The sequence below is a fragment of the Ctenopharyngodon idella genome, chromosome 20 (genome assembly GCF_019924925.1).
Source record: "Ctenopharyngodon idella isolate HZGC_01 chromosome 20, HZGC01, whole genome shotgun sequence".
NCBI classification, from domain to species: Eukaryota; Metazoa; Chordata; class Actinopteri; order Cypriniformes; family Xenocyprididae; genus Ctenopharyngodon; species Ctenopharyngodon idella.
The window spans coordinates 5,593,598-5,613,893 of NC_067239.1; the positions used below are offsets into that span (position 1 = coordinate 5,593,598).

The 20,296-nt window shown below is 37.6% G+C and overlaps 1 long non-coding RNA gene across 1 annotated transcript; it reads right to left on the minus strand.

The window, feature by feature from the left end:
- Positions 1-3,086: 3,086 nt before the first annotated feature.
- On the minus strand, positions 3,087-6,231 carry LOC127502931 (uncharacterized). Its single transcript, XR_007926965.1, has 3 exons — positions 5,926-6,231; positions 5,114-5,760; positions 3,087-5,020 (listed from the first exon to the last, which is right to left on the minus strand). It is a non-coding gene; the product is annotated as an uncharacterized LOC127502931 (long non-coding RNA).
- Positions 6,232-20,296: the final 14,065 nt, after the last annotated feature.

The following is a 20,296-nucleotide window of genomic DNA, read 5'->3' on the forward strand; positions in this document are numbered from 1 at the left end:
TGTATTATTAAAAAAAAAGGCAGAAAAAGAAAATAATCAAGCAAGCCAATTGTTACATCTAGCGTGTATAAACAATCCAAAAAGAGCAGAATGCATGGTAAAGATACTTTTAATGAACTCCAGGAGAAACAAACTCTTACACATTCAACGTAACTTCATTACGAGACAAAGAACCAAGGAGAACTCAGGGTTTAAATACACAGAGGAAGCTAATTAACTGAAGCAGAACAGGTGTGTACTTAATTAGAAACCGTGGAAACAAACTAGGGCATGATCAGTAACCAAGGAAACTAACAATGAATGAGAACACAGACAAACATGAGCAGGGAAAACCAAACTAAAACACATAAGAAACTAAAGAAATAACCCTTACACCAATGTAACTGTCACCAGCTCACCAGTTTCATTCACTATGCCTGTCTCCTCAGCACTACACTTCCCATCATCCTCTCTGGCTCACACCTGCTCACACTCCTCAATCACCAGATTACTGATTCTCTGCACCTGCACTCACTCATCAGCACTCCCTTTACAAGCAGTCGCTATCCACACCTCAGTTGTCTGGTCTCATCATTACTACCCAACGCTAGCCTGACTTACCTACCTGTTATAGAGGTTATGCATTGACGTCACTTTCCCACCGGAACACGCTTCCTCAGCTGGACTGAGTGGCAACAGAACCTGCTGCATGACTGGATTTAATAGGGGAAACCGCAAAAAAACACAAGTAAAACAAATAATTACTCTAAACCTTGGGCTCGAAAGTGTTCCTTATAACATTTCAAAGAAACCTAATCCATGGATATTGGCATGCAGCCAGGAATCGTGTTTCCTGACATTTATATGTGCCTGATTTCGACGCCGGGGAAATACATAAAGCAAATCTGCCAATGAAAGCCTTGTATAACTACAATATAGGTAGGCCTAAATCGGAGTGATCACTTATATCAATGTTATATATATTGTCATATCGTCCAGCCCTAAAACTTGTATAGTTTTTGTCAGTGTTTATTTAAAAGTGTTTATTTGCTTCTTTTTGTCTGTATCTTTCGGCAGTCTGTAAAAATATACTTCAGATTTTGTGTCAAAGTTGTTTGTACAGTCAATTGCAAAGCTCTTTCCCGTTTTGGACGTGTTTTTCGCGGCATTCACACTGAAAACCAATGCTGCCACTCAGACTTTCTGCCACTCAGTGGGCGTAACCGCAGTCATAACGGCCATCAGTGACGTCACGTGCATACCCTTTATACCTACTTGTGGATACTTGCCTGTGTGCTTCCATCTTGAACTTTCCAGTTCTCTGTCTTCCTCAGTATTCAGTGATCATCTTGTCTTCAAGCCAGCCAGCCTTCCAGTCACCTGTTATCTCCACATGCAAACAGATAAGAACAGTCCCTGCCAGTTTCATCTCAACTATCTACTTTCCAGTTACTTACCTATTTACATCCCATATGTGTCTCAAACTCTGCATTCTTCTGTTCTGTGACAGTAATTGTAATGGATATGCTTTGTTTAGTTCTGTTTTATTATCATAGTGTTTTGGTTTTCCTGTTTGCCTGCCTGTGTTCCCCTATTAGTTTCCATAGTTCCTAATTAATTACACACCTGTTTCTGTTCAGTTCATTACCACTCCTTATGCATTTAAGACCTTAGTTTCATCAGTTCATTGTTTCATGTTGTCTTAGTTTTACGTGGTTGTTTATAGCTCCCCTGTGTTCTCCTGTGTTCCTTGAATATTAAAGACTTATTCTAGTAATTCTCTTGTGTCATGTGATTTGTGCAACCAAGCGTGACCGTAATATTAATTCCTGCAATCCTGGTCTTCTCTAACAGTTATTTTAGGATGATAACTGATGTTTATTAACAATATCTGTTTAGAAGTAGGATAATAAAACATTACAGAGGATTCAAATAATGTTGGAGGTTTGTTGAACTGACTCTGACTTGCATTGGAGGACTGTTTAACTGCAACCATTCTGGAATTATTTTTTTTTATTATTTTATTTTTTTTTAGTAATTCAGCTCCATTTTTTTACTTTAATTATTTACATTATTTTATGTTTGTAGATCACCAATATATCTAAACTCTCTCCTCAACTATAAGCTAAATGGAAAGATCTGAGCATTCTACCAAGCAGAAGAATGTTAGAACCTCAATAACCCTAAAGGAAATACAACTTCAAGGTTTTAAGGTTTGTTCCATATGATCCAACTGAGGGCCTACAACTAAGATCATAAGTATCATACTGGGCAAATGTCCAAGGTGCAAAAATGGCCCTCTATCAGTTTTTGTTTTTTTATATATTTATAACATATGATATAGTTAAGCAATATCACATAAACAAGAATGTGTTTCCTGCATGTCTCTGAGCAACACAACGTATTTTGTTAATGAATGAATCCACATTTTTGAACGAATCATGTGTGACCCATTCATAAACACATTACTTGCTTAATTCCTGATTGAATCAGCTGTTTCATGAATTGGTTGAGTGAATGATTCAATGACTCACTCACTAACACATTGATTTTCCATACATTGATTTTTAAATATAAGGTATAATTTAATTTTTTTCTATCATTTCATACTTCTGAATTCAAAATTTTATATTTAAAACAATCTCATAACACTATGAAATTTTAATTGAAGTTTAAATACATTCATGCCATTTCTGCGCTGCATTAAACAGTGTAAATGTGTAAATACTATACACCTAAATGCCACTTCAGATGCAGCTTCTGTGCCACTTCTGCAGTGCAAAGATAGATGTGTTGATTGGTAGCAGCTTTATAGTATCTTATTATTCATTAATTAAATATTAATTGAATATCATATATCTGAATTAACTGATTAAATTTAAGAATGTGACATAAAAGATGATGCATACATTTAATAAGGTTAGAAAAAATGTGACCGTATGAAATGAATCACCCCTTAATAGAAAAAGTAATTTCACTGCTTGCAAGTGACATCTGCAATACAATGAGGATGCAAATAATGGAAATAAATGAAAAATCAATTAACAATAACATCATCAACAGAGTTTCGAAAGTGTATAAATGAGAAAGGAGGTGTTTTTATTAGATCGGACCCCTGATAAAAAAGTTGTCTTGTCACTTTGGGGGCGCTGCAATCGTTGCATGATGTGGAAAACAGTGGAAGTATGATTTTTATCTCAAAAAATGAAACTGCAAAGCATGCATGCAGAGTAAATCGAATGCGTTTTAGCAAGTTAGCCACAAACGAAGAAAAAAAAAAACAAGCCGATGGGTGAGATGCATGAAAAAAGGTGTTAAAAAAAAAAAAGAGGCGATGAGATGAAACAGACTTAAAGAGACTATATATACACAGATAACAGTCATTTACACAAATGCATGGAGACCTTGAAACCATTTGAAAATCATTATTAATGCTTGATAATTTAAACAATAATTCACACAGAAATAAAGCAAGGTTCTAGTGCTCCTTCAGCTGTAAGCAAAGTTCAGCATCAACCACATCATTTTACTAAAGTGTGGTTTATAGATGTCAGAGATGTTTGAGAAAACATGCCAGTGCTTGTTCTGAGACCATTACCTGAAACAGGAAATCTGTCTGACTGAGCTGATATGAGAAATATTACGAACCAACTGATGCAGTAAAGGTCATTACGAACCACTAGAGACCACACTAAGGAAACTTTGAATAGAAATTGCTCACCAGAAGCAGCTTGTCAAACTGTCAACGATTGTAATGGAGTAGCAACAGTTACTTCCAATCCTCCAATTTGACTGGCCAGGCAACGTTCCAAGATTGCTCTTATAAGTTGAATTTGCATAGCAAACTACCATAATATTTACAATATTTATAAACTGCCATATATTTACAACCAGAGTATAGTACATGATATTTCAAATACGGCGATACAGTCTACTCACACAGGAATGTTTCACTGTTTATATCACTCCGATTGTCTGTTTAAGTGTTACAGGCTGTCTGTGCATTAGTTTTGAGAATTTTTCAGTGAGCCTTTCTGTAAGTTACATCGTTACACAATTAACAAGTGACTGTCTTTATGATAGAGTTATTGAATAGTTCACTCAACTGATTTGTTCAGAAACACAGATTCAGACAAAAACCAAACACCTGTTGTTTAGATTCTGGATATGCGCATTATGCTTTGACTTCAATTTGATCTATTTTCAGTGAAGTAACAAAAACTGATAAAGTAACTAGCAAGTGTCTAAATATTAATTTCTCAGTATTGATTTCTTGTTTATTGAACTTTTACATATCAACCAGCATGACTGTGTGTGTCGTACTTTATTAGGTACACTTGTTCAATTGCTCTTTAAACACAAATATCTAAACAGCCAATCACATGGCAGCAACTTTTTGCCATGTAGACATGGTCAAGACGATCTGCTGAAGTTCAAACTGAGCATCAGAATAGGGAAGAAAAGTGATTTAAGTGACTTTGAACGTGGCATGGTTTTTGGGGCCAGACTGGCTGATCCGAGTATTTCAGAAACTGACGATTTACTAGAATTTTCATGCTCAACCATCTCTAGGGCTTAGAGAATGGTCCGAAAAAAGAGTCCAGTGAGCAGCAGTTCTGTGGGTGAAAATGCCTTTTTAATGCTGGAGGAGAATGGCGAGACTGATAGTTCAAGCTGATAGAAAGGCAACTCAAATAATCACTCGTTACAACCGAGGTCTGCAGAAGAGCATCTCTGAACACACAACATCGAACCTTGAAGAAGATGGGCTACAGCAGCAGAAGACACACCAGGTGCCACTCCTGTCAGCTAAAGCCTAAAGTATACTTGACTTTTTACGCGTACGCGAGGGTCAAGTGCGCTTTTGTCATCAGAAGAGTGTGTACTGCACACGCCGCCGGATTTTTGTAACTGTGTGTAATTTGTACAGGCAGGTCACACATGTGCATTTAAAAATGTTTTTTGTTTGCAGTAATTAGTTTATCCACAAGATGGCAGCCATGCCCTGGGGTCGTCGATTCACAAGGTAGTCGAAGAAAACCTGCATAAACAGAACAGACCGGAACACGTGCAAGCTACAGTGAAAATAGAGGCTTTTATAGATGACAGATTGTGTGAATAGGTTAGAAAGTACCCTGATTTGTACAACACTAGTGTAGCAGATCCGATTCTGCACATAAGAAAATCCACTCTGGAGACAACAGGCCAGCTCCAAAAAAACAGCATTTATTTACCTGAAACACATGGGACACTTGATAAGAGAAACATCCGTTGCGCTAACTTCTTCCGTTAAACACAACTATGGCTGGAAGAAGAGAGAGAAAATGTGCGTCCTGCCTCATCAGCGTCCACTCGCGGTCTGAGGCTAATGTTACAACAATTTATGTTTAACATTGTGTAATACATTTAAACCCATAAAATAAGGAAATTAAAATAAAGTGACTGATTACACATCACTGTGTCAATTGTTGTCTCATTTGTATTATTAACAATGAATGATGCATAAAATTAATGTAAACATTCTCCCAAAAGCATCATACACATTCACAATGACACTATAGAAAAGTGAAATCAGTGCATTATACAAATGTAAAGCAATTAAATGCATTATAGAAAAGGGGGATAGAAAAATAGTATTGATAATATATTCAAATTTAGTCCATAACATTATAAACCAAATTCTATAATTTTATACAATGAGTTAAAGAACTGAACATACCTGAAACACATGGGACACTTGATAAGAGAAACATCCGTTGCGCTAACTTCTTCCGTTAAACACTGTGTACAAGCCATGAGTTAATTAGCTCCACGTGCGTCAGACAAGAATTGCATAAAACTCGCATAATTTGACCAATACACAAAAATATATTTGTATACTTGACTCAGAACACATTTCGTTTTATATTTCATGAACTTTGACCAAATAATTAACTTTAAACATACCAACTATGGCTGGAAGAAGAGAGAGAAAATGTGCGTCCTGCCTCATCAGCGTCCACTCGCGGTCTGAGGCTGACGCAACTCACGCACTCCCAAAAAGAATAGTGCGCAACACAGACAAGCATCCCATTCGAACAAACGCTACAATCAATGGTTCCCACACACAACATAACATGACCTGTGCAGGAATCCAACACTCAGTGAAATTAATTGACTTAAAATAACTAGAAAAATAGTTTTGGGAAGTTCACTGCACAAAAATAAAATATGATAAAATAAAATAAAATAATCTCTTTCCAACAGGCTACACTAGCATGAAAGAATATATTTACATGAGTTGTAACTCGTGACGAGAGATTGCTCAAAACTGCACACTCGTCGAACACCTGTGTACGCGTACGAGTCAAGTAAAGTATACTTTGCAAGGCTGTGCGTTTGACTATGCGTGTAAGTATACCCAGGGCTTTAGAACAGGAAAATTGTACAATAGAAGACTGGAAAACCAGTCTTCTCGCTCTGCCTCTCTCACACACATGCACGATTTAAATTATGATTATACACCCAGAGGTGTATTTGCTGTGATATTGATGTGTGGCATAGGGTCTGCCACTAAATTCAACACAGAATTCTCCTCTGTAACGAGATTCTATCTTGCTTTAGCAAGGGTCCAGTATATGTTTAATGCTTTTAAGTGAAAGTGACATGACGTGTAGCCAAGTATGGTATCCCATACTCAGAATTTGTGCTCTGTATTTCACCCATCCAAGTGCACACACACACACAGTAGTGAGTATTGAACACACACACACACCGTGAACACACACCCGGAGCAGTGGGCAGTCATTTTTGCAGCTGTGCCCGGGGAGTGATTGGGGATTAGGTGCCTTGCTCAAGGGCACCTCAGTTGTGGGTAATGAGAGTGGAAGAGAGCGCTGTTCATTCACTCCCCCCATTTCCTGCCGGTTACAAATTCGACTCTCTAACCATTAGGCCACAACTACCCCGCTTATAGTAGCAAGTACATTAGATATGTGTAAACAACTGTAAATTTAGTTTGTTTTCTGATTTAGGCCTATGTAATCTGGAAATTCAAATTAGCATTTACACATGTATGATGATGTCTCCACTTCTGCTGCTTCTACATTAAGAGATATGGTGAACAAATAATCCAGTTATTTAATTCCACTAAAAATTAAAGATGATTAATACCATATAGGTGTAGTTCCTATACACTATAGATTGCACTGTCAGGAGTGTTCACACATTAAAAAACAATGTGAGAATTTTGACAGACTTACATTCTATCAAAATTTTATGGTTGTGGTTCTGAAACCTGGAGGCTTATATACAATAGGAATATTATTTATAACTAAAACAGCTGTTACAAATGTGTATTTTTAACAACTGTCCTATGGAAAATCAGTAATGATACTGACACAAAACATGATTTATTTTGAAAAGGATATCACTGAAAATAATAATAACTAAGTTTCACAAGTTCGCACTTACATATAATCAGATGGATTAACTATCATGCATATTTGGTGTGCGGTCCAAGGGGAGGCCTCCAAGCTTCAAGCGTCCCGCCTTGGCTGGGATAGTAGTAATCAAAAGAGAGGAGTAGGGGTGGTGGAAGGATGCTGGAAAACTGTCGTGGAACAGAGGTAAGTTGGCTGTATATTACCCCCGAGCTAATTGGGTTGATTATCTGAACATACTCCTCCTTACTTTGTTAATAAAACATCATTAAAGAGTTAATTCACCCAAAAATGAAAATAATGTCATTTATTATTGTCCCTCATGCCGTTCCACACCGTAAGACTGGAATCTTCGGAATGCAAATTAAGATATTTTTGTTGAAATCCAATGGCTCAGTGAGACCTCCATAGCCAGCAATGACATTTCCTCTCTCAAGATCCATTAATGTACTAAAAACATATTTAAATCAGTTCATGTGAGTGCAGTGGTTCAATATTAATATTATAAAGCGAAGAGAATATTTTTGGTGTGCCAAAAAAACAAAATAACAACATCTATAAGTTTTCATGTGGTCGCCACCTTGTGGTAGTTTATGGGACGAAATTTGTTTTAAAACGTATTTAAACACCCAACAGCCCTGTCTTATGTCTCCCTCTGGCGCAATTTTGGAGCTACAACATATGTGAATGTAACCGATATGCATATATATACAGTATGTAAAAAGTTTAAATGAAAGTTTAACATGGATTTCAGAATGAAATTGAAGATTGCATATCAGAAATGTACAATAGCCTAATAAATGCACATTTATTGACAAAGAATTCATGTTTACTATTTCATACTTATATCTACTATAATACAATATATTGATAATCTCGAGAGTATTTACATTAGTGAATTAATACATAGATCCTCGTTAAATTTCCATTAGTCCTAATGGGCTTGGTACAATTTTCGTTAAGCGTGCCTGAGGTTCTGGGTTCTAATCGCCTCTGTATAACTTTTTCCCCTTTCTCATTAAAACCAAAGATGTTCATCAGTGATTGTATATCAAAAGTATGGAGGGACACGTTTGTTTTGTGATTTCACAGGAACGAATAGAGAGTCTCCGCAACGGCGTTAAAGGGTTAGTTCACCCAAAAATGAAAATTCTGTCATTTATTACTCACCCTCATGCCGTTCCACACCCATAAGACCTTTGTTAATCTTCGGAACACAAATTAAGATATTTTTGTTGAAATCCGATGGCTCAGTGAGGCCTCCATAGCCAGCAATGACATTTCCTCTCTCAAGATCCATTAATGTACTAAAAACATATTTAAATCAGTTCATGTGAGTACAGTGGTTCAACATTAATATTATAAAGCAACAAGAATATTTTTGGTGCGCCAAAAAAAAAACAAAATAACAACTTATATAGTGATGGCCGATTTCAAAACACTGCTTCAGGAATCATTAGGGGGCAATGCCCCCCAGATGACACAACGTGCCCCCCTAATCATATAGTCATTCAGCAAACTTCCGATTGAGAGCAAAAACCTTATTTCTGTGGATCTGGCCATTCACATATTCCATAACGAAATGTCTTCAGCAGCATTTAGCTCGTAGGAACACTATCTCTACAACGGTAACTTTAAATAACACATTATCTTCAGAAATATGAAACAGAAATTAGGCGGAGTGTGTGTAAGGCCGGCCATGGACTTGAGACAATTTTCTCACTCAAACCACTGCCTACATGCTGCTGCTTCTAATTGCTTTTAGAGGGAAAAACTGCACATAACTACTGGTCTAGGATCAGTTAATATTAGCATATTGGCGAAACATATTTGGCAAACAATCCAGTTGCATATCTGTGTTTGCGCTCTGAAGAACGACAAGGCTTTACAACGTGTTCTTGCAGCGTTAAGCAATGTAGCCAATCATGAACAAATCTGTTGATTTCTGGAACGCAATAACCAATCAGAGGTGTAACCTAGCACTGAACAAAAACTCGTTTTGAGCGGGGAGTGGATTCTGAGTTGTGGATGGTGGCAAATATTCCCTCATCAGGCACGTGCACACATAGACATAAAAGGGGCTTGAGCCCCTGCCCTTTTTCTTCCTCGAGAGAAAGTGCCCTTTTTTCTGGGGTGCTTTTTTTTTTTTTTTTTTTTTTTTTTTTTAATAAATTAATATATATTCCTGTTTGCGCACAGATTCCCTGTCAAACAAATATATTTACTGATTAAAAAAAATACTATATCAGGTCGGCTTTGTCGAGTTCAGATGCCCTCCCTCCGCGACACTCCATTCATTCCCACACGCGCGCCTCGCCCCGCCCCACCTCGTGTTTGCTGCTGACTGACAACTTGTGACAACTATGCCCGGGAAAAGACAACAGCTGTCTGGCGATGAGAAGCGAAAAAGAAAGAATCCCTAGATAGATCCATCCCGTGCATTTCTTTCAGGTAGCCTATATGTGTTCACAAACGTGAAATTTTTGGCTATTTAAGGGTTATTTATACATTTAACGCCGCGTTAGGCTGATAGTTTGACCACCATCAACACATCTGCCTGATTTGATACTAATGCAATTTATGTCATATTATGATTTCAATTATTTTAATGTGCTATGCATTGCGTTTTGAACCATGGTAAAGATATCTGTAGGGCTGTCAATACCAGAAGTGGAGCTTTCCACGGACAAGCATCCATGAACCGCATTATTAAACAATTTTCTAAGAATGCACGATTTATTAAAACTATTTAAAAATCATAATACAGCATTACATAATGCTATTCGTAAATCTACGCTTACACAGGATAATACATCAATAAAAGTTTAAACCCTCGCTCTGTCTTTGCATGTTTGATGTCCACATTCTTGTTGAAGAAATCACAATGGCTGTAGCATTTCTATAAAAAATAAAAAAATTTAAAAAAAAAAATGGCCGAATATTATTATTTAACTAATAATATATTTTTAATTATGGTGGTTGGCTTTGATCGTGCTGTGCTGTGTAACAACAAAAATCAGCAGGCTTTTGGCGCCCTCTGCAGGCTTTGTTATAATATATAATATATTTATAACATTTCAGGGGAAAAAACTCGATCACTTGATGTGTTTGAATATGCAGATTAGCTTGTTTTGGTTAATTTAGAAGAAATCTACAGATGCAAACAGACAGAGGGTGGTAGGCTTAAAACAAACACCATCTAAATGTGTAGGGTTAGGGTTAAGTTTTCTTTCCATTAGAGTAAAAGAAGACATGGAAGCAAAAATGGACCACAATCTTAAAATTGTCCACTACATGAAAGAAGTATTCCAATAGTAGTGTAGAAAACATGCACATTGTGGCATAGTTTCCTTTGCTGTTGTCTGCTCTTGTGATAACCTATAGTGAATACTAAAGAAGACCATGGTCTCTGTGTGAATGATTTTGTAGAAATCTGTGGAGTATAAAACAATTGCGTGAGTGTAAGGGAATTAAAATAAATTGGTAAGGAAGTCAAAGTTGTCTTAATATATTTAAGGGTTTATTATTTTTTTTAAATAAATAATTATGAGAAATGCCCTTTTTTCCACTTGAGCCCCTGCCCCCCAAAATGTCTGTGCACGTCCCTGTCCCTCATTATAACAAACAATTATGTAAATTGTTGAGTAATTATGCAGTCAGTTTAATTTATTGTTACAGAACGTCTTGAGATCGCAATGTCTGAACTAAGATGAGTGAGATTTTTAGTGATTATAAAGGGAGCGCCTTTTGCGCGTGCGTAATCTGTTAAAATTAACAGTGGTTTGTGAACGTAAACACTTTATTAACAAATAATTGATCAGCAGTGTTTGGGATATGTAGGTTGTGCTGTGACAAGTAAGTTAAAACTATTTCAAGGAAATCTGTTTAAATGTGTTTTTAAATGGGAATCGCATCTCCTTACCCTGGAGTAGGTTCACATTCCGCCTATGATCAGAAAATTCATATTTAACGCATTATTACACAAAACTCACTCAGAGACCCGCCGCCTTCAACTATTTTAATGGTGAGTACATCTTAGTTACACATCAATATGCTACAGATGTAGGCTAGCCTACATATTTTTATTGCTATTTGGTATGTAGGCTATCGTTTTTATTATTGTGTTGTTCGAGGAATTGAAAAGCTTTTGTGCCTCGTGTTTGCAAAGTATGTAGGCCTATTGCCATAATGCAAAGGGGTTTCGTTTTTGGTGTAGTTTGATCTAATTAGGATCAACTATCTTGTGTTTTTGTGGTAATATTGAACTTTATTTCATTATAGAAGTCTATTTCATTAATAATAAATAGGGGACGTTATTATTTTGGCGAACGTCTGTTTCTCAGATTATAAAAATGTGTGCTGATCAACGCGAGCCAGGGCACCACAGCCAATTTCAATTAGGCCTATTAAATACCTGATAAACACGTTATTTCCACTATTAAATACGCGTTTAGGCACTTTATTTCCACTTTTCAAATATCATAATTTTTATTTAAAATAAACGAAGGGAAGCAGGAAGCATGCTGTAACCCCCAAATTTTTGTTCATTTTTGAACAAAAATTTTGTCAGCATTTAGTAATTTATTTGTCGCTGTGCAGGATCTTTTATTGTATACGACAGTGTAAACAGCTCAATAACCCTTTTATTTAAAGGCTTAGATGTCCCGGGTCCGTTGCATTACGATTGCAAGCAGTATCAATAATGTCAAAAATGTGATGTGCAGTCAAATGTCCTGGTGTGTATGCTGTTCAAACAACAATTTCTTATTCAAATGTGGTGATATAAACAAATGTGGAAATCTCAGTTTATATCTCACAATTCTGACTTTATAACACACAATTGTGAGTATATTACGCAATAAATTTAGAATTGTGAGATATAAACTTGCAATTCTGAGAAAAAAGGTCTTTTTTCCCTCAGAACTGGACTTCATAACTCGCAAAAAAGCACAGAATTGCGAGTTTATGGCTATGTTCACACTGGCTATGTTCACACTGTCAATTTTTGGGATTGACAAACACATTTACTTGTGTAAGTCTCAAAATGTCCTGTTCACACAGCAACGTGCAGTAGCGTCTCGAATACTTTTACTCTATGAATGTGCAACAAGAGTCAAGCCCGTATTCTCTTACCAGTAACTATAGCGTAATATCAAATGGCGACGCCCATAAAACTGAAAAGTCTTAGCACTTTTTGGCATGACAAGAATCCAAATGAGCCACAAGTTCATCCGTCAAATCTTCATTTAACCGACAGAAGCTTCAAACCTTCCATGCCAGACGCATTTAAGGCCCCGGTATAGGCCTACTCGGCGAAACTCTTTTTCGTTCTTTGTTTTGGGGTAAAATGAAGTTCGAAATACGTGAGCAGCGTTATACTATTATCGAACATCTGACACTGCCCACACTGCTGAGAGCAGCATTTAGATGAATATGTAAATATGTGATGTGCCTTTTCCTCAGTAACAAAATAAACACAACAAAAATGAGAAAACAGCAAGCATTTTTTTATAGAAAGTATAAGAAAAGACTGTGGAGAAAAATCATCTAATCATAACAACATGGTAGGCCTATGTTAGCACCAGCTCTGCAAAAGGCAGGTTTTTTTGTTGTTGTTGTTGTTTTTGTTTTTTTGCTAATTTTCATTTCCTGTCGCTGTGCAGGATCTTTTATTGTATACGACAGTGTAAACAGCTCAATAACCCTTTTATTTAAAGGCTTAGATGTCCCGGGTCTGTTGCATTACGACTGCAAGCAGTATCAATATTGTCAAAAATGTGATGTGCAGTCAAATGTCCTGGTGTGTATGCTGTTCAAACAACAATTTCTTATTCAAATGTGGTGATATAAACAAATGTGGAAATCTCAGTTTATATCTCACAATTCTGACTTTATAACACACAATTGCGAGTATATATTATGCAATACATTTAGAATTGTGAGAGGGGGGGATTGTTCTCCCGCGGTAGAAATCGTGGGGTGCGACCGCGATGCGACAGCAAAGGGCACTTTCACTTTCGCGATTAAAGTGCACGCCACTGATAAGCATTGTTATGCAGTATTACAGTATACACATACCAATTAAACGCGCAGGTCTCCTCTCGTCCGTCCTCCCCGCTGCGTCGCTGGTCGAGGCAATAATCACTTTCGTTTCGCTTTCAGATATCTCTTTTATAGATGCCATCAATGCTTTTACCTTTCTAGATGTAATTACCGAAATCAAAACAGTCCATAAACTATATCCTCACGAAAACTCCAGTCAAGCCAGCTGACAGCGTCAACCTGAGAGATCAGCCTCCTTACCTTAAAGTGTCAAATTTCTCGGTTTCTGAATGGACGGTTTGGCTTGATTGACAAATGCTAACGTTCGGGCATGATTTATATACCATCGACCTGTCCTAAAACGTTAGCACGCTTTGATCGATTGTTTGGAGATCGCGTGTTTCTCCGTTCGAGAGCGCATTTCCTGTTCACATCCGCGACAAAACAGTTGATTATTTACAAATGAAAGCTCACAGAAACGTGAAAATGGTCTCATTTGAAAGAAAATATCCTAAGCTAAAATATGATATAGTGTGACTGATTGAAGCAGCCCTTATCAAAAGTGTGGGGGTCGATTTCTGTCTTTTCAAAACTGCGGGGCCATGACCCCCCTGTCCCCCCGTGTCAACGGCGCGCCTGCCCGGTTGCATAAAGCACCTTAAGTAAGTTTTTCCCTTAAGTATGACACTTAAAGTGTGATTTCCCCTTAACTAAGGGAATGACTTAAGGGTGTTGCATATAATCTCTTAAACTGTTCTCTTAGGTAAGGGAAACCGTTAAGTGTTTCACGACAGCATCCCAGGTTTTGCCGTTATAAAATTCTACTGTTGCCATGGACACGTTATTTGTTAATCCACCTGTTTCCGCGGGGCGCTACTGTAAAAAAGAACGTGGGTACAACTTCCGGTGAGGCGGCGGAAGTAGCATACCAATGGTATTTTGTGTGCTAATTAGCGAAGAGGCTAAGTGTTTTTCGGATCATTGTTTACTTTGTAAAGTTGCAAACCTTTATGAGAGATGTCGTTATGGCACTCAGGGACAGCATTTCAGTTTAGTACATTTATTAGTTAATAATATCACAATACAATAAACATTTTTCGTGCCCTTAATTGTCCTTTACTTTACTGACCTTCCACAAAAGTGCTGCTGCATGACTACAAGAGCATCCTGGCCCTGAAACACATGAACAACCCGCTGTCTGTTCTTCACCTGTCACTGATGCTATAGCACCAAAGCCTTATATGTGATGTTTTACTCCTACTGGTGTCGTGCGTGCCAGAGCCAGTCGCGTTTCCACTGTCATATATGCGATGCTAAAGGCTACTTACGTTTATGGAAAATACCAGAGACTGCTTGAGGAACGTAGACAATTCTTATATGATTATAATCGCGTATTTATTTGGTTTAATGTTTTATCTGTCTCTTCCCTGTGCCTTTGTTGATACCGGACAAATGCATACGCATATCTTTCACAGATTCACACACTCCGGTTAACTCGTATAACTCATAACTCCTTTTTTCCTCTCATGAGCTCCATCTGTTGCTCTGGCTGAAAGGATCAGGATAGATAGACGGGAGAGATCGCACAAACGTCCTCGGATTGCAATCATCGCATAATTTAGAGGAAAATTAGCCTAATAGAAATGCTCAGAAAAGTGACGTAAACATAGGGTATGTTATCAATATATTTCTAAATGTAAGCCTTTGGACTTAAAAGCCTTAATGGAGTTGTTTTGTGCATTCTTGTGTTCGTAAATACATGGAAGCAGGTGCAACTGAATAGGTATGTGTTTTCTTTTTATGTCAGTATAAATATCAGTTAGATTTAGATTGATGTGCACTCCTGACATAAATTAATAAATTACTGTTACTGTAACATTTTTTATTGTAAAACATTGTTCAGATATTGATGCTGGAATCTTAAATCTTTAAGTAAAAGCCAAACGTTCGCAAGTTTGGATCGCTAAATCTTGAATGACTGTCAACTGTTGAATGAATGAGTGTCACGTCCAGCTTGTTTACTTCTAACCGGAAGACACTCCCACTTTTGACGCAAGGCCTCATGGGGCGTAGGAAACTTGTGGATACATATCGTGGTAAGTTTTCACAGAAAACAACATAAGATGGATAAGGAAAACAAAAAAGAAAACCAAATATGAAAGAGAAAGACCAGACGAGAAAATTGATAGTTTACTCAAAATTGAGATTTCTGCCGTCATTCACTCACACTCATGTCGTTCCAAACCCATAAGACTTTCGTTTATCTTTGGATAACAAATAAAAATATTTTTAATATTCTCTCATCATTTATGTCCATTTATTGAAAGACATCCATATGATTACGGCTGTGTCGGAAGCTCAAACGTGCGCGCAAGAACCAATGAGGTTTGTTTTTGCGTGATGCACGCACGTTTGCGCTTCCGTTGACCATATGTGCTACATACGTGATTTCGTCAATGTTTATGTGAATAAACGGATAAAGTACAATTTGTTTATCATATTAAGCGGTCGATCGTGTCTCGTTAGAAGACTTGGATTGAACCTGCTCACTCCGTAACACTTAAGGTGAAGTTTTCCGAACCTTATGTTATACTTAGGGAATTACACTTAAGGTGCTTTATGCAACCGGGCAGGTGTAAGTCTCGAAATGCCCTGTTCACATAGCAACGTGCAGTAGCGTCTCGAATACTTTCTCTATGAACGTGCAACAAAATCTTTCAAATTGTTTTCTTCTGTGGTGGAAACAAACTTCCATAGATTTGCAGTGGGAGTAGAATGAATTTGTAAAAAGGCGGACTCGGGTCGGATCAAAAGCTAAAAGCTAATGTGTGTGTGTGTGTGTGTGTGTGTGTGTGTGGATTTATACGGAGCCCCGGACATGACATGCAGGAAAAAATAGTAGGCTAAATCGTGCGCATGATTTATAAATCGAGGGAACAAAATAGTAAATCGTGCGCACGTTTTAGTAAATCGAGGGAACGAAATAGTAAATCGTGCGCACGATTTAATTTTTTTTTTTTCTTGCATGTCATATGCGGGGCTCCGTAGATTTACCTAATTAACTTAGATTAACCTGCATTTGCTTCCCTATAAAAATGAGAAGCCACACGTTAGTCACACAGTACAGTGGTGATCAGTAGAGGGTGCTGCTGGATTGCTGCTGGAAACCCTGATATTCACCCAGAAAATAAATATCTCCTTTAAGGGGTTTATTTATAAAATGACCACGCTACATTATTCTACATATTGCATGGCCATTTCCAAACTGTGGTATACACCCTGATGAAGGCTTCTTAGCCACAACACGTCAGTGTGCATTTGTATGTGAATGTTTTTTTTGTTTTGTTTTTTTTTAAATTATAAAGCCATGAGTAAAAAAGGCTTTTTACATTTTCTTAATCCTCAAGTGCCTTGACCTTATATGTTTCTTAACGAGTTTACCTATTCCTTATCCAAAGAGCACTGGTATACAAGGATTTTTAATTTATTAACACTCTTTGCATTTTATACACTTTTTAATAGTTTGGGAATTGAGGATACTAATTGCTGCAGTTTTGCAAGTGGAATTTATGACCAATCTCACCTGATACAAGACAGCTGCTCAACAGTCTGTGGTCGTCATCATCTGATTTTCCTGTTCATGATGGGCTGTACAGTTTCAATAGGAGACAGATCTGGGCTACAGGTGTAGAGTGTCTAAACCACTCTGTTGTAGCACGTGCAGAATGAAGCCTGACATTTTCTAACCCCAATAACCATGGGCTTCACAAGAAAGATGTCATCTTGATAGCAGACTGATTATAACAAATACTGATATTTGTCACTTGCTCTCTTATTTGAAATTTTGTCATTAAAATAGATTTTTGATCATGTTTTAAATCAGCAAAGTTCACATGCATTACATTATACTAGCTAGTTTATTGCTGCATCATCAAATAATTTCTAATGAACATGGATTGGATCCATTTAACATTCTGCAGGCCTACATAAATACAACAGAACAAAGATACATATGAAATAAATAGTGCTTTTAGGTAGGTTTAACAGTTTTAAAAATAAAAGTAAACAAATGTAAAATAGCACTGCATATTCTTCACTGTATAAATTAAAAAATATTAATCCTTATTGTAACAGACTTTATTGTAATTAATCTTCTAATTTGTTTTTGTATACATATTAATATATTTTTTGTAAGTTTAAATATGTATAAGATCTGCACTATTTTCCTTTACTAAGGCGGGACTCTTATTTTGACGGGTATTATAGTCTACGGAGCGATACGGGTAATGAGTACGCAGTTCTTCGGAGTTATTTTGCAGATGTAAAGTTTGCTAGTTTATTAAGCACCCCCCAAAAAGGCATAAGGTCTGTATATATTTGTTCACTGTTAGTTGTAACAAGTGTTTTGTGTAATTCACTGTATGTTGATGATAATAAAACAGAGAGATAGTTTAATGTGCACTTCTTTTGCTGTGCTTTGTGCTTAGCTCTTATGGTGATTTATTTGGGAGTGAACACGGACAGATAAAACGTAATAAAACATCAGTAAAGTTTTGGCCATCATTCGGATGGGGTCCGCTATAAGTTACAAAAGTTATTTAGTCAAAAACAGTGTGCGATTTTTTTTTTTCTCTCCCTTTTGTTTTTTGATTAACATTTAAAGCGCAGACAGCAGTGCTAGGATTATGCAACAGACATTATACAGCTCAGTGCCTTCACGCAGTTAATTAATAAACCATCGGTTTGTTATTTTGGCCTCTTTCCTGCTATAGCCGATATGCCGATGGTTGTAAATTGAGCAAAAAAACGTCCGATTGGCGGCCGATACATCAGTGCATCTCTAATCACAGTATATGCCTCCATCTCAATGGTACTTTCACACATATGAGAATCACCCATACCATTTGTACTGATGCACCCCCATCATGACAGATGTTTGCTTTTGCACCCATTGCTGATAAAAGTCCGTTTTTCCCAAAAACAAGCTGAAACGTGGACATTTCACCACAGCACACATTTCCACTATCTTTTGGATCATCTGAGATGAGCTCGGGTCCAGAGAACTCAGCACCATCTCTGCATAGAATTGACCAACAATTCTTGTGTAAAGGCCAATTCACACCGCACCAACAAACGCCAACAAACTCGTCTGTTGAAGTTTGTTGGATAGGTGTGATACCCCTGTTGGCGTCTGTTGGCGTTGGTCGGAATCTGTTTTCACCCGACTGAACATGTTTAATCGGCGTTTGTTGGGTCGTGGAATGTCTGAGCAGGGTGAACAGTTTTCCAACAAACGGCAACAAACTCTGACGTAATCTGACCTGGCCACGAACCGTTGCCATGACGATGAGGCAAGTCCCCTGCAAAAACAGCTGTTTGATCGCGCCCGCGCCTCACGCACACACAACAAAGCACTTTAAACGTGACATCGCAGCTTGTTCATTATAAAAAATAAAATACAGTTTAAAAAACAAAACAAAAAAAACAAACATAAAAGGTACAATAGTCCGTATAGTGCAATCCGTGCCATTCAGCAATAGCACTGCTCCACTTCACCGAAAGAGAGAGGTATAACCACCATGTGAGCAACGCAGGTTTACCTTCAGTTTCGTTTCAAATTAATTCGTTTTGGCTTGTTTAGCTACATGGTTGTATAGGCCTATGGGTCACGTAAATAAAAAGGGTCGCGCTAAAAAAAAAGTTTAAAAACCGGCGCTTCGGATTTCAGGTTAGTATTTTTGTTTTGCCTCAATACTTTAATACAATGAAAATATATATGATACTACATTATTAATATAATAAACTTGCCTGACAATATTGTTAACATGATTACACGTAGGCCTATGTAGTTGTGGAATTTTCCCAGTCAGATTTGACTCTGTGACTCGTTTGTCGGTGTTTGTTGGGGCAGTGTGAACATGACAGTTTTTTCTCATAGAATTCTAAATCCAACGGCCAACTTGTTCGTTGGCGTTTGTTGGTGTTTGTCGGTGCGGTGTGAATTGGCCTTTAAGTGACAACGGCTTCCAAAGTGCTACAGAGCCAACGTGATTACAGGTGCTGGTCATATAATTAGAATATCATCAAAAAGTTGATTTATTTCACTAATTCCATTCAAAAAGTGAAACTTGTATATTATATTCATTCATTACACACAGACTGATATATTTCAAATGTTTATTTCTTTTAATTTTGATGATTATAACTGACAACTAAGGAAAATCCCAAATTCAGTATCTCAGAAAATTAGAATATTACTTAAGACCAATACAAAGAAAGGATTTTTAGAAATCTTGGCCAACTGAAAAGTATGACCATGAAAAGTATGAGCATGTACAGCACTCAATACTTAGTTGGGGCTCCTTTTGCCTGAATTACTGCAGCAATGCGGCGTGGCATGGAGTCGATCAGTCTGTGGCACTGCTTAGGTGTTATAAGAGCCCAGGTTGCTCTGATAGTGGCCTTCAGCTCTTATGCATTGTTGGGTCTGGCATATCGCATCTTCCTCTTCACAATACCCCATAGATTTTCTATGGGGTTAAGGTCAGGCGAGTTTGCTGGCCAATTAAGAACAGGGATACCATGGTCCTTAAACCAGGTACTGGTAGCTTTGGCACTGTGTGCAGGTGCCAAGTCCTGTTGGAAAATGAAATCTGCATCTCCATAAAGTTGGTCAGCAGCAGGAAGCATGAAGTGCTCTAAAACTTCCTGGTATACGGCTGCGTTGACCTTGGACCTCAGAAAACACAGTGGACCAACACCAGCAGATGGCATGGCACCCCAAACCATCACTCACTGTGGAAACTTTACACTGGACCTCAAGCAACGTGGATTGTGTGCCTCTCCTCTCTTCC